This window comes from Mustela lutreola, chromosome 2 (genome assembly GCF_030435805.1).
Source record: "Mustela lutreola isolate mMusLut2 chromosome 2, mMusLut2.pri, whole genome shotgun sequence".
Classification (NCBI taxonomy): Eukaryota; Metazoa; Chordata; class Mammalia; order Carnivora; family Mustelidae; genus Mustela; species Mustela lutreola.
The window spans coordinates 178,894,078-178,907,799 of NC_081291.1; the positions used below are offsets into that span (position 1 = coordinate 178,894,078).

General features: G+C 33.9%; 1 pseudogene; it reads right to left on the bottom strand.

Moving 5' to 3' along the window:
• Positions 1 to 3,840: 3,840 nt before the first annotated feature.
• Positions 3,841 to 12,848, bottom strand: LOC131825650 (olfactory receptor 5AC2-like; annotated as a pseudogene).
• Positions 12,849 to 13,722: the final 874 nt, after the last annotated feature.

Genomic DNA, 13,722 nt, shown 5'->3' on the forward strand with positions numbered 1-13,722 from the left:
GGGTATTTAGAATACTAAATTACTTAATGTCATCAACCATATTTTTATGACATAATCATATAAAGTTTACACATTTTCCATTTTTTCAATAAAAAAATGTATTGAATGTTATCAATATGCAAGATGTCCTATTAGGTGTTGTGCTTATTTAAATAAAAATTGAAAAATAGTAGGAACATTTTATTTGAGAAACAAATATTCCTCTCTCATTTTATTAGTCCACCTTAAATTTGTTTCTTCTGCTGTATAAAAAGAGATTTAGCAGAAATTTGCAATAATGTACAGCAAAGAATACATTTTGTCCTACTCTTCATCTGGGCCAGATTCAGGACTCCTGAATCTGAAAAAGAGCATTATAGTAGAACAAGAGAACAGTGAACATACTGGCACCACTGTGGGGAAGGCATAGCTTCAGCCTTTTTCATAATTCTTTTTCAGTATGGCAAAGAAGACATGGATGCAAGAGACTTAATTGTTCAGAGGAACGAAATTTGAATAGAGGCAGAAAACGAAAAGAATCAGTGCATTAATAGATTCATCTTTTTGGAAATTTTATATGACAACAAGATTTCAAAGTAGAACTGATGTTTTATGTTGGACCCATAGGCAGTTCACATAAGTGAAAATTCCATATGAACAATGAGAGGCAGAAAGTAAAAGAAAAAAACAAAATGTGAAATACTCAGCAACTCATTCAGTTTGGAAGTAAGCACAATATAAAATACAAATGCATACAATATCAATAATAAAGCTAAAATGAAATCAACAAATTCAGCTCTAAATATAAAAACCAGAAGAAAAAAAATTATGAGGACCAATAGAAAAAAAATTTAAATATGAGAAATTAATGAATTAGACAAGAGCAAAGTTAGATATGATTTTTAAAATCATAACCTAGTTCTTGTAAAACACCTACAAAATAGAAAAATTACTAGTTAACTTTAATTTTTCTAAGTGGGAGAAAAAAATAAAATGATAAAAGGGAAATAACCTTTCAAACCCAATAAATGTAAAAACCACTATGTGGGTCTTTGTCTAATTCAAGGCAAATATATGTCAAAATCTAGATGAAATGAATAGTTTTATTAAGAAATAAAATCTAGAATTTTGTTCTTAATGGCAAACAATAGGAAGTCCACAACAACTAAAACAAAGTAAAATTAAAATACTCTGGACTTAAGCAAGTTTGTAGATCTAATTCCTTCTATCAGTTCACACAGTTACCTTTATCACAAAGATACTATGAGCCAGATCCAAAATGTGAAAAATTCTACAGGACAACTAAACCAGTTTCTTCAACAAATGACATTAAAAATGGAGGAAGAGAAAACTGTTGTAGATTAAAAGAAATTTAAAAACCATCAAAACCAATTATGTACTATACAGTGGTTAACTGAACAAATTAAAAAAAAAGAAAAACAGACAGACATGATACATAATTTTTAAAAAATCATCAAAATGCACTGGGTGTACTTTGTTTAAATCCTGATTCAAACAAAGAAACAACAAAATTTTTGAGACACATTGGGAATGTTGAACACATTAATATTAAATAATGTTAAGCAATTAATTTTGTTATGTATGATAACTGTACTGTGGTTATGTTAAAACACAGTCTTTTTACTTAGCATTAATGTACTAAAAGGTTAATAATTTTTTAATAATAGTTTGTGGATTTAACAATTCTGTCATGAAATATTGCAGAAATTAGAAACATTATGTAGGGCAATACATTCAAACTTTAAAAAAAATGTTGAGATGCATATATGGAAATAAATTTATTTTTCTCAAAATAATAAGAATTTAAGAGATTGTAAGAGGATATAACAGTAAATTATTGGAATAGAGCTCTAACCAGCAGTAAAGAAAATGTAATAGCAAAAATCAATCCTAAATTATGAAATAAAAATATCCTATATTATTGTTAACCACCAAGAGAGTAAAATTAATCAGAATTTTCTGCAGTCAATAGTATTTTTCAAAAGAACACATTCAGTTGTCTATCTTTTTTAAAAAATCATTTGCCAGTGAAAACCTGTAGACCTATAAAAATAAATTGAATATTTTCATTTATATTCATGAGTCAAATAATAAATTTATGTTTCTTACTATATCCTCTTAGATAAGTGTTTTGATGTTCATTGGAATTATAGGAAAAAAATCTAAATATAACTTTTAAAATACTTCAAAAAGAGGACCATTTTCACTCTTGCTTCAATAACTAGAATTTAATTTTTATTTTCTATGAATCCTTCTTTCCTAAACAGTGATTAAACAAACAGACTGCTCAAGGAACATAATTAAGTCTTCCCCAAAAAAGAAAAAGGAATCTATATCAATTCTATTATACTGAAATAAATTAGTCTATGTACTAATATAGTCCTGTCACTGAATTAGAAATAAATTGGTGGCTGAGATCATAAGAGCATTGTCTCAGCTTTGAGACCACTACCTCAATTTTTCCTCTACATCAGTATATACTTAACCAGTTTCTCATCCTTGCTCTCTGCTTTGCCTTCTATCTATTGTAAGGATAGCAATGCAATCCCTATGCAAATGTTTACCAGGCTTACTATTGCAAACAAAATAATCATATAAATAGTGTACAGGATATCTATAATATTTGAGAAAGATTTATCTTGAAATATTTCCAAATCAGAAAATTCCTGAATACCATTGTATTATAATGTTCTGTGTGAAAGTTAGTATGTGCACTTTTAGATATGGGAAGTTTTAAATTTTGATGCTCCACTATTTAATTCAAACCAACTTCCTTTTTTTTAATTGTTATTACTAAGATTCACCAATTTTTAAATATTTTTTATTTAAATTCAATTAATTAACATTAAATATTAGTTTCAGAGGTTGAAGTCAGTGATTCACCAGTCTTATATAATACTCAGTGCTCATTACATCACTTGCCCTCCTTAATGTTCCATCACCAGTTACCCCACCTCTCTACCTCCCTCACCTCCAGCAACACTCAATTTGTTTCCTATGATTAAGAACCTGTTATAGTTTGTTTCCCTCTTTGATTTTGTCTTGTTTCGTTTTTCCTCTTTTTCCCTATGATCCTGTTTTGTTTCTTAAATTCCACATATGAGTGAGATCATATGATAATTGTCTTTCTCTGACTCACTTATTTTGCTTAACATAATACCTTCTGGTTCCATCCACATCATTGTAAATGGCAAGATTTCAATATTTTGATGGCTGAGTAGTATTCCATTGTATATACATATACCACATCTCTCTCCATTCATCTGTTGATGGACATCTGGAAGATGCACCGATTTTTTAAATCTTAGAAGATGCACCGATTTTTTAAATCTCGTTTTTCTTAATTTTCCTCATTTTTATTTCAGAAACATTTTTTTTGCCAAAAATCTAAGGGTTTTTTTCATTTTATCATGTTGTGGTAAGCTATCACAGAGTCTTATTAACATGCAGATCTAGTTCAGTGAGCAAGGATCAGTCATGAACTAAATGATTCCCACTTTCATAACAGCCCGTACTGTCAGTTATTAAATGGAATTTGAAGGAGTCCCTTAAAGATATCAAGTTTTCAGACTAAATGTTCCCATAAAAAAATTACAATATTTTTAAATAAATCAACTATTGGTAATATGAGTCATAACTGGACCCTCATCCAAGTAAACATTGTGTTAACCTGAGTTCGTTCACCCAGTGCTCAATAACTACTAGCTCTTTAGTAAAAGGGCAAGACCATGGCTAATCTGCAAGACTTATTTACACAAAGAGTGAAAAGAGAAACAATTTGAAATTTCCTTTGGGAACTGTTAACTTCTTTGTAGCTCTTCTGAAGTCACCTATAACCTCTTAATTTCTCACATGAATTAGGCTATGCAGAAAGCCAATTGTATATGAAATATTTATCAGTTGAGTGCAGAGTCTATTGGACATTATCACTGGATAAAGCAAGGAGTTAATATGGCTACATAGTGTCCATAGGCCATGACTACCAGAAAGAAACATTCTGTAGTTGCATGGAACCAAAAAAATAAATTTGGGGGATGCACTAAGGTAGGGATTTCATTGCATCTTGTCTAAGAAATCGGCCTACATCCTGGGTGTTACAAAGGTTAAAGTGCATGCATCTACAAAGGCTAAACCACCAAGAGAGAAGCACGTAGACATGTGAATATGGGAATCAGACTGAGGCTGCATTCCATAGTGATAAGGTAGATGACCCAGAACATGAGGGAAATGAAGGAACTGCAGCTGTGATTGCTCTGTAATTCCTGTGAGGACAAACTCAGTTACTATAGTCTTGTTTCCTTTTGACATATTCACACCTGATCACTGTAATGAGAATATGTATCAAAGAAATTTACTAAAGATAACACAAAATAATGACATTTTGTTTGCAAATTACATTGTACCTTAGTGTTGTTTTCCACCTAATTAGTAATTTATTTTTTATTTTTTATTTTTATTATGTTATGTTATGTTAGTCACCATACTGAACATCATTAGTTTTTGATGTAGTGTTCCATGATTAATTGTTTGTGCATAACACCCAGTGCTCCATGCAATCAGTGCCCTCCTTAATATGCATCACCAGATTCACCTATCCCTCCATCCACCTCCCCTCTGAAACCCTTTGTTTGTTTCCTGGAGTCCATAGTCTCTCAAACTTAACTTTCAGCCTATAGTAAGATGGTTTAAAAATTCTTTGTTTAAGTACCTAACCCCAAAATTGAAAAAACCTGAAATAAATGCAAATTTTGAGGCAATATTAAAACTATGAGGAAGACTATCACAAGTAGAAGAGATGCGAATGTAAAACTCTTGTATGTGGAAGAGAAATAGACTAATAACTTTTACATAGGTATGACCATGTAATAATTTTTACTACATAAATTCATAAACAAAGGGAAAGGACAAAAAATTATTTGGAACATATTCTGCATATGTAGGGTTAATACTTATAACACACACATACACATACACAACCTCTTACAACTAGGTAAAAACAAGTTAAATAACCCAATGGAACAAATGGGGGGAAAAATACGAAGAGACATGTTTATGGGAGAGTAAGTTGACTTGACCAATAAATATATGAAACAATGTTCATCCTCCATATTCACTAGGAATATTTTTAAATTGATACATCATTTTCAGTTGTCAGATAAGCAATAAACCAAAATGAGTATAATATCTACTGATAACAGAAAAGTGATAAAAAAAAGCATTTATCTGTCAAGATTAGAAGTTTATATAAACTTTGATCACCAATCATTTTTATTAATTAATTAATTTTATTGTGTTCAGTTAGCCATTATACAGTACATTAGTTTTTGATGTAGTGTTCAATGATTCATTAGTTGTGTGTAACATCCAGTGCTCATCACAACATGTGCCCTCCTTAATACTCCTCACCTTGTTACCCCATGCCCCTCCCCTCTGTAACCCTTGTTTGGTTCCCAGTCTCTCATGGGTTTGTCTCCCTCTCTGATTTCTTCACATTGTTTTCCCTCCCTTCCCCTATGGTCCTCCACACTATTCCTTACATTCCACATATGAATGAAATCATATGGTAATTGTCCTTCTCTGCCTGACTTATTTCATTCAGCATAATCCCTTCCAGTTCCATCCATATTGATACAAATGGTAGGTATTCATCCTTCCTGATGGCTGAGGAATATTCCTTTGTATATATGAATCACATCTTTATCCATTCATATGTTGAAGGTCATCTCACCTGCTTCCACAGTTTGGCTATTGTGGACATTGCTACTATAAACATTGGGGTGCAGGTGCCCCTTCTTTCCACTATGTCTGTATCTTTGGGGTAAATACCCAGTAGTGCAATTGCTGGGTATAAGGTAGTTCTATTTTTAACATCTTGAGGAACCACCACACTATTTTCAGAGTGGCTGCACCAGCTTGATTTCCCACCAATAGCATAGGAGGCTTCCCTTTTCTCCCCATCCTTGCCAACATCTGTCATTAAACAACTTGTTAATTTTGGCCATTCTAACTGGTGTAAGGTGGTATCTCATTGTGGGGTTTTTTTATTAACATATACTGTATTATTAGCCCCAGGGGTACAGGTCTGTAATACATGAGGCTTACACACTTCACAGCACTCACCATTGCACATACCCTCCCCAATGTCCATAACCCAACCACCCTCTCCCTGCCCCCCCCCACCTCCCAGCAACCCTCAGTTTGTTTGTGAGGTTAAGAGTCTCTTATGCTTTGTCTCCCTCTCCATCCCATCTTGTTTCATTTTTTCCTTCCCTACCCCCCAAACCTCCCACTCTGCCTCTCAAATTGCTCATATCAGGGAGATCATATGATAATTGCCTTTCTCTGATTGACCTATTTTGCTCAGAATAATACCCTCTACTTCCATCCATGTTGTTGCAAATGGCAAGATTTCATTTCTTTTTATGGCTGCATAGTATTCCATTGTGTGTGTGTATGCGTGTGTGTGTGTGTGTGTGTGTGTGTGTATACCACCTCTTTTTTATCCATTCATCTGTTGATGGATATCTATGTTCTTTCCATAGTTTGGCTATTGTGGACATTGCTTCTATAAACATTCAGGTGCACGTGCCCTTTTGGATCATTACATTTGTACCTTTAGGGTAAATACCCAGTAGTGCCATTGTTGGGTAGTAGGGTAGCTCTATTTTCAATTTTTTTTTAAGATTTTATTTATTTATTTATTTGACAGACAGAAATCACAAGTAGGGGGAGAAGCAGGCTGAGAGAGAGAGAGAGAAAGAGAGAGAGAGGAAGCAGGCATCTCGCTGAGCAAAGAGCCCAATGCAGGGCTTGATCCCAGGATCCTGGGATCATGACCTGAGCCGAAAGCAGAGGCTTTAACCCACTGAGCCACCCAGGCACCCCTATTTTCAATTTTTTGAGGAACCTCCAAGCTGTTGCCCAGAGTGACTGCACCAGCTTGCTTTCCCACCAACAGTGCTTTTCCCACCAACAGAAGGTTCCCCTTTCTCTACATCCTCGCCAACACCTGTTGTTTCCTGAATGGTTAATTTTAGCCATTCTGACTGGTGTGAAGTGATATCTCACTGTCTTTTGATTTGAATTTCCCTGATGCCGAGTGATGTGGAACACTTTTTCATGTGTCTTCTAGATGTCTTCTTTGCAGAAATGTCTGTTCATGTCCTCTGCCCATTTCTTGATAGGATTATTTGTTTGGGGGGTATTGAGTTTGATAAGTTCTTTTTACATTTCGGATACTATCCTTTTATCTAATATGTTGTTTGCAAATATCTTCTCCCATTTTGTCAGTTGTCTTTGGGTTTTGTTGACTGCTCCCTTTGCTGTGCAAAAGCTTTTGATCTTGATGAAGTCCCAATAGTTCATCTTTTCCTTTGCTTCCCTTGCTTTTGGCGATGTTTCTAGGAAGAAGTTGCTGCAGCTGAGGTCAAAGAAGTCCTGCCTGTGTTCTCTGTAACATGGATGAATTCCTGTCTTACACTGAGGTCTTTCATCCACTTTGAGCCTATTTTTGTGTTTGGTGTAAGGAAATGGTCCAGATTAATTCTTCTGCATGTGGCTGTCCAGTTTTCCCAACACCATTTGTTGAAGAGAGATTGTCTTTTTTTCCATTGGACAGTTGTTCCTCCTTTGTCAAAGTTTAGTTGACCATAGAGCTGAGGGTCCATTTCTGGGCCCTCTATTCTGTTGCATTGATCTATGTGTATGTTTTTGTGCCAGTATCATACTGTCTTGATCATGATAGCTTTGTAATAGAGGTTGAAGTTTGTAATTGTGATGCCACCAACTTTGGCTCTCTTTTTCAACATTTCTCTAGCTATTCGGGGCCTTTTCTGGTTCCATAAATTTTAGGATTATTTGTTCTATTTCTTTGAAAAAAATTGATGGTATTTTGATAGGAATTGTGTTACACGTGTAGATTGCTTTAGGTAGCACAGATATTTTCACAATATTTTTTCTTCCAATCCAGGAGCATGGAATATTTTTCCATTTCTTGGTGTCTTCCTCAATTTTTTTCATGAGTACTTTATATTTTTCTGAGTACAGACTTTTTGCCTCTTTGGTTAGGTTTATTCCTAGATATCCTGTGATTTTGCATGCAGTTGTAAATGGGATCAACTCCTTAATTTCTGTTTCTTCTGTCTTGTTGTTGGTGTAGAGAAATGCAACTGATTTCTTTGCATTGATTTTATATCCTGAAACTTTCCTGAATTCCTGTACAACTTCCAGCAGATTTGGAGTGGAGTCTTTTGGGTTTTCCATATAAAGCATCATATCATCTGCAAAGAGTGAAAGTTTGACTTCTTCTTTGCCGATTTGGATGCATTTAATTTCTTTTTATTTTCTGATTGCTGAGGCTAGGACTTCTAGTACTATGTTGAATAGCAGTGGTGAAAATGGACATCCCTGCTGTGTTCCTCACCTTAGCGGAAAGCTCTGAGAATTATATTCCCTGTGGGTTTTTCATAAATGGCTTTGATAATATTGAAGTATGTACCATCTGTCCCTACATTTTGAAGAGTTTTGATCAAGAATGGATACTATACTTTGTCAAATGCTTTTCAGCATCTATTGAGAAGACCATATGGTTCTTGTTCTTTCTTTTATTAATGTATTATATCACATTGATTGGTTTGTGGATGTTGAACCAACCTTGTAGCCCTGGAATAAATCCCACTTGGTTGTGGTGAATAATCCTTTTAATGCACTGTTGGATCCTAGTTGCTAGTATTTTGGGGAGAATTTTCACATCTGTGTTCATCAAGGACATTGGTCTGTAATATTCCTTTTTGGTGAAATTTTTGTCTAGTTTTGGGATTAAGGTAATGTTGGCCTCATAAAATGAATTTGAAAGTTTTCCTTCCCTTTCTTTTTTTTGGAATGGTTTCAGGAGAATAGGAATTAATTTTTCTTTAAATGTTTGGTAGAATTCCCTTGGGAAGCCATCTCACCATGGACTCTTGTTTGTTGGGAGATTTTTGATGACTGCTTCAATCTCCTTCCTGGTTATGGGTCCATTCAGGTTTTCTATTTCTTCCTGGTTAAGTTTTGGTAGTTTATATGCCTCTAGGAATGCATCCATTTCTTCCAGATTATCAAATGCTGGCCTATAGTTGCTCCTAACATGTTCTTATAGTTTGTATTCCTTTGGTGGTGGTTATGATCTCTCCTTTTTTGTACATGATTTTATTTATTTGGGTCCTTTCTCTTTCTTTTTGATAAGTCTGACCAGGGGTTTATCAATCTTATTAATTCTTTCAAAGAACCAGCTCCTCGTTTTGTTGATTTGTTCTGTTGTTCTTTTGGTTTCTATTCATTAATTTATGTTCTGATCTTTATTATTTCTCTTCTGCTGCTGAATTTAGGCTTTCTTTGCTGTTCTTTCTCCAGCTCCTTTAGGTGTAGGGTTAGATTGTATACTTGAGACCTTTCCTGTTTTTTGAGAAAGGCTTGTATTGCTATATGTTTTCCTCTCAGGACTATCTTTACTGTGTCACACAGATTTTAAACAGTTATTTTCCTTATCATTTGTTTTCATGATTTTTTTTTTCAATTCCTCTTTAATTTCCTGGTTGACCCATTCATTCTTTAGTAGGATGCTCTTTACCCTCCATGTATTTGGGTTCTTTCCAAATTTCCTCTTGTGATTGAGTTCTAGCTTCAGAGCATCATGGACTAAAATATGCAGGGAATAATCCCAATCTTTTTGGTACCAGTTGAGACATGATTGGTGACCCAGGATTTGATCTATTCTGGAGAATGTTCCATGTGCACTAGAGAAGAATGTGTACTCTGTTGCTTTGGGATGGAATGTTCCGAATAGATCTGTGATGTCGACCTGGTCCAGTGTGTCACTTAAGGCCTTTATTTCCTTGTTGATCCTTTGCTTGGATGATCTGTCTATTTCAGTGAGGTGGGTGTTAAAGTCCCATACCATTATTGTATTGTTTTCAATGGGTTTCTTTGATTTTGTTATTATTTGGTTTACATAGTTAGCTGCTCCCATGTTAGGGGCTGAGATATTTAAAATTGTTAGATCTTCTTTTGGACAGTCCCTTTGAGTATGATATAGTGTCATTCCTCATCTCTTATTATAGTCTTTGTCTTAAAATCTAATTTATCTGATATAAGGCTTTCCACTCCAGCTTTCTTTTGATGTCCATTAGCATGATAACTTGTTTTCCACCCCCTTACTTTAAATCGGGAGTTGTCTTTGGGTCTAAAATGAGTTTCTTATAGACTGCATATTGATAGGTTTTGGGTCTTTTTAATCCATTCTGATACCCTGTATCTTTTGATTGGGACATTTAGCCCATTTGCATTCAGGATAATGATTGAGAGGTATGAATTTAGTGCCATTGTATTGCCTGTAAGGTGACTGTTACTGTATATTGTCTGTATATTATTCAATATTGTATATTGTTCCTTTCTGGTCCACTACATTTGGGCTCTCTCTTTGCTTAGAGAACCCCTTTCAATATTTCTTGTAGGCTGGTTTGCTGTTTACAAATCTTTTATTTTTTGTTTGTCCTCGAAGCTTTTTTATCTCTCCTTCTATTTCTTTTTAAGATTTTATTTATTTATTTGACAAAGAGAGAGAGATCACAAGTAGGCAGAGAGGCAGGCGATCATGACATGAGCTGAAGACAGAAGCTTGTATGTCTTCTTTGGAGAAATGGCTGTTCATGTCTTCTGCCCATTTATTGACAGGATTATTTGTTTTGGGGGGTATTGAGTTTGATAAATTATTTTTAGGTCTTGGATACTAGCCCTTTATCTGATACATCATTTGTAAATATCTTCTCCCTTTCCATAGGTTGCCTTTTAGTTTTTTTTAACTGGAAGGTATTATGCTGAGTGAAATAAGTCAATTAGAGGAAGACAATTACCATATTGTTTCACTCAAGTGGAATTTAAGAAATAAAAGAGATGATCATAGGGGAAGGGAGAAAAATAAAATAAGATGAAATCAAAGAGGAAGAAAAACCGTAAGAGTCTCTCAACAATAAGAAACAAACTGAGGATTGCTAGAGGGAGAGTGGGTGGGGAAATGGGATAACTATATGATGGGCATTAAGGAGGGCACTTGATGTACCTGAGCACTGGATGTTATATGCAACAGATGAATAACTTAAATCTACATTTGAAACTAATGATACACTATATGTTAGTTGAATTTAAATAAAATAATTTAATAAATTAAAAAAAGAAAAAAAAGAGTAATGTGAAAGAAACATCTCCATGTTGGAATAACGGAGACAGTGTTAGCTATATATATAATATATTATGTCGTATAAGGGCTATATCGCAGCCCTTATTCCCTCACAATTGCATGAAATTTTAAGAGCTATGTGTTACAGACAGCCACCAAACTCAAAGTTTAGGATTATCTTCATTCTGCAAAGTTACAGATAAGGTAAATACAAGCTATATGGCTCTCTGAATTATAAAATAAAATTTAAAGCTATTGAATCATTCTTATCATGATTAATTTTTCCTATTTACTTCATTTTTCTATGAATTACTTATGAAATTTTGTAATAAATTTGTCTTCTCTACAATATATCATCCTTTCCAATCCATCACATTTTGATCACTGATTGAGAAAAATCTCAATGCCTCACTGGAATTTGAATTTCTTACATAGATATCTTACATAGATACTTTGTTATCTGAAGACAAATGGCAAAACACTATTTTTGTTTTGAAGAAGATTGTGTCATCTACAAATATATTGTCATCTACAAATATATTGTTTCTAAGTAATAGAAAATGTAGAAATCACTGCACTCTCATCCAGTTCCCAGAAAAATTGGGAAATTAGAAAGTGATGGTTTTCAGAAGCAATGTCAAAAATGCAGAAATGAGGCAGTGATTGCTGGCATACTGATTTTCACCAGTAACTTTACATGAATGAAGATATATATTACTTCTATTTTCAAACTTGTTCTTTAAAAACAAAGGGTAAGGAAGAAAAGATAATCCCTCTATGCTTCACAAGATTTCCCTGTAGGATGAAATTATATTCATTCTACAGGGCTTTGTGAGTTAATCATCATTTGACCCCTACAACTAGCTCTAAGAATTAAAAGCTGCATTTCTAATCCACAGGGATTACTGTGAGACATCACAGTATCAATGAATAGGCTTCAGGAAGTAATTGTTTTCCTTTTTCTTGGTTCTCTTAATGACGCCATCATCCGAATACCTACTTTATCTGTTCCTTAAAGTTTCAAAGGTACCTTACAGTTACCATGTCTAAGTTTGAAATCAAGAACTTGTGTTATCCCACCTGAGATCATAGTTGAATTATATCTATTATACCTCTTACCTTTTAATAGTCAAGCCCCAGTTCTCCCTCCTTCAGTCATAGCCAACCACTGATCTACTCTCTGTCTTTTTATAGATTTATAGATTTTGGACATTTCACATAAATAGTATTATACAGTGTGTGGTTTTACTGACTTCTTTCACTTAGCATAATGTTTTATAAGGTTTTTATATTGTAGCTAATAACAGCACTTTATTCTTCTACATTGCTGAATAATTCTCCATCATATGATTTTTTTTTCACCCATTCATTAGTTGATGGACATGGGTTTTCACTTTCTGGCTTTAATGAATAATGTTACTGTAAACATTCATGTACAAGATTTTTTGTTTGGACATATGTTCTAATTTCTTTTGATGCTATTATAAATAGGATTATTTTTCTTAATTTTATTTTTTGATATTGATAAACAAATCAATTGCTAGTGCATAGAAATACAATTGATTTGTTTATCAATATTGTATCCTGCAACAATGCTGAATCCATTGATAAGTTCTATTTGTTCTTTAGCATACATCTTGGGATTTTCTATACAAAAGATTGTGTCATCTACAAATATATCATTTTCTTTCTTTTCTTTCTTTCTTTCTTTTCCAACTAGGTGACTTTGATTTGCCTGATTCTAAGATCATAAGGTGTATTTTTAATTTTATTTTCTTGTGATGTCTTCGCATTTATTATCAGGATAGTGCTGGTTGTCACAGTTCAGGCTGCTATAGCAGAATGTCATAGACTGGGTGGATTACAAACAGAAATTTATTTCTTACATTTCAGAGAAGTCCAAGATTAGAGTTTAGTCCAAATTGGTTGAGTTCTGGTGAGAGCCCTTTCTGGTGAGAGTCAGTGAAGACCACTGACTTCTAGCTGTATCTTCACAGAAGAGCAGAGAGAGGAAGCAAACTGTCTTGTGACTCTTTGAAGGGTATTAATCCCATTTATGAGGGCATCACCTTATGGTCTCATCAAATTCTATTTACCTCCAGAAAGCCCCATCTCCAAATACCCTCACTTTGAGGATTCAATTTTAATACATGAATAGTGTGGGGAGGGGAACAAAATTTTATCTGTAGCACTGACCCTAGTGAATGAGTTGGGAAATATTTCCTCCTCTGCATTTGGAAGAATTTGTAGAAAATCACTATTAATTTTTCTTTAACTGTATGGTAGAATTCACCAATTAAGCCATCTGAGATTTTCTCTGTGGAAAGTTTTAAAGTTACTGATTCATTCTCTTACTAAAGTTTATTCAGATTTTCTATTTTTTTCTGGAGTTAGTTTTGGTAATTTATTACTTCCTACAAATTTATCCACTTCCTCTAAATTATCTAATTACTGGTATGGGGTTGTTCATACTGTTCTTCAGTAATTCTTTTCATTTCTGTATGCTTAGT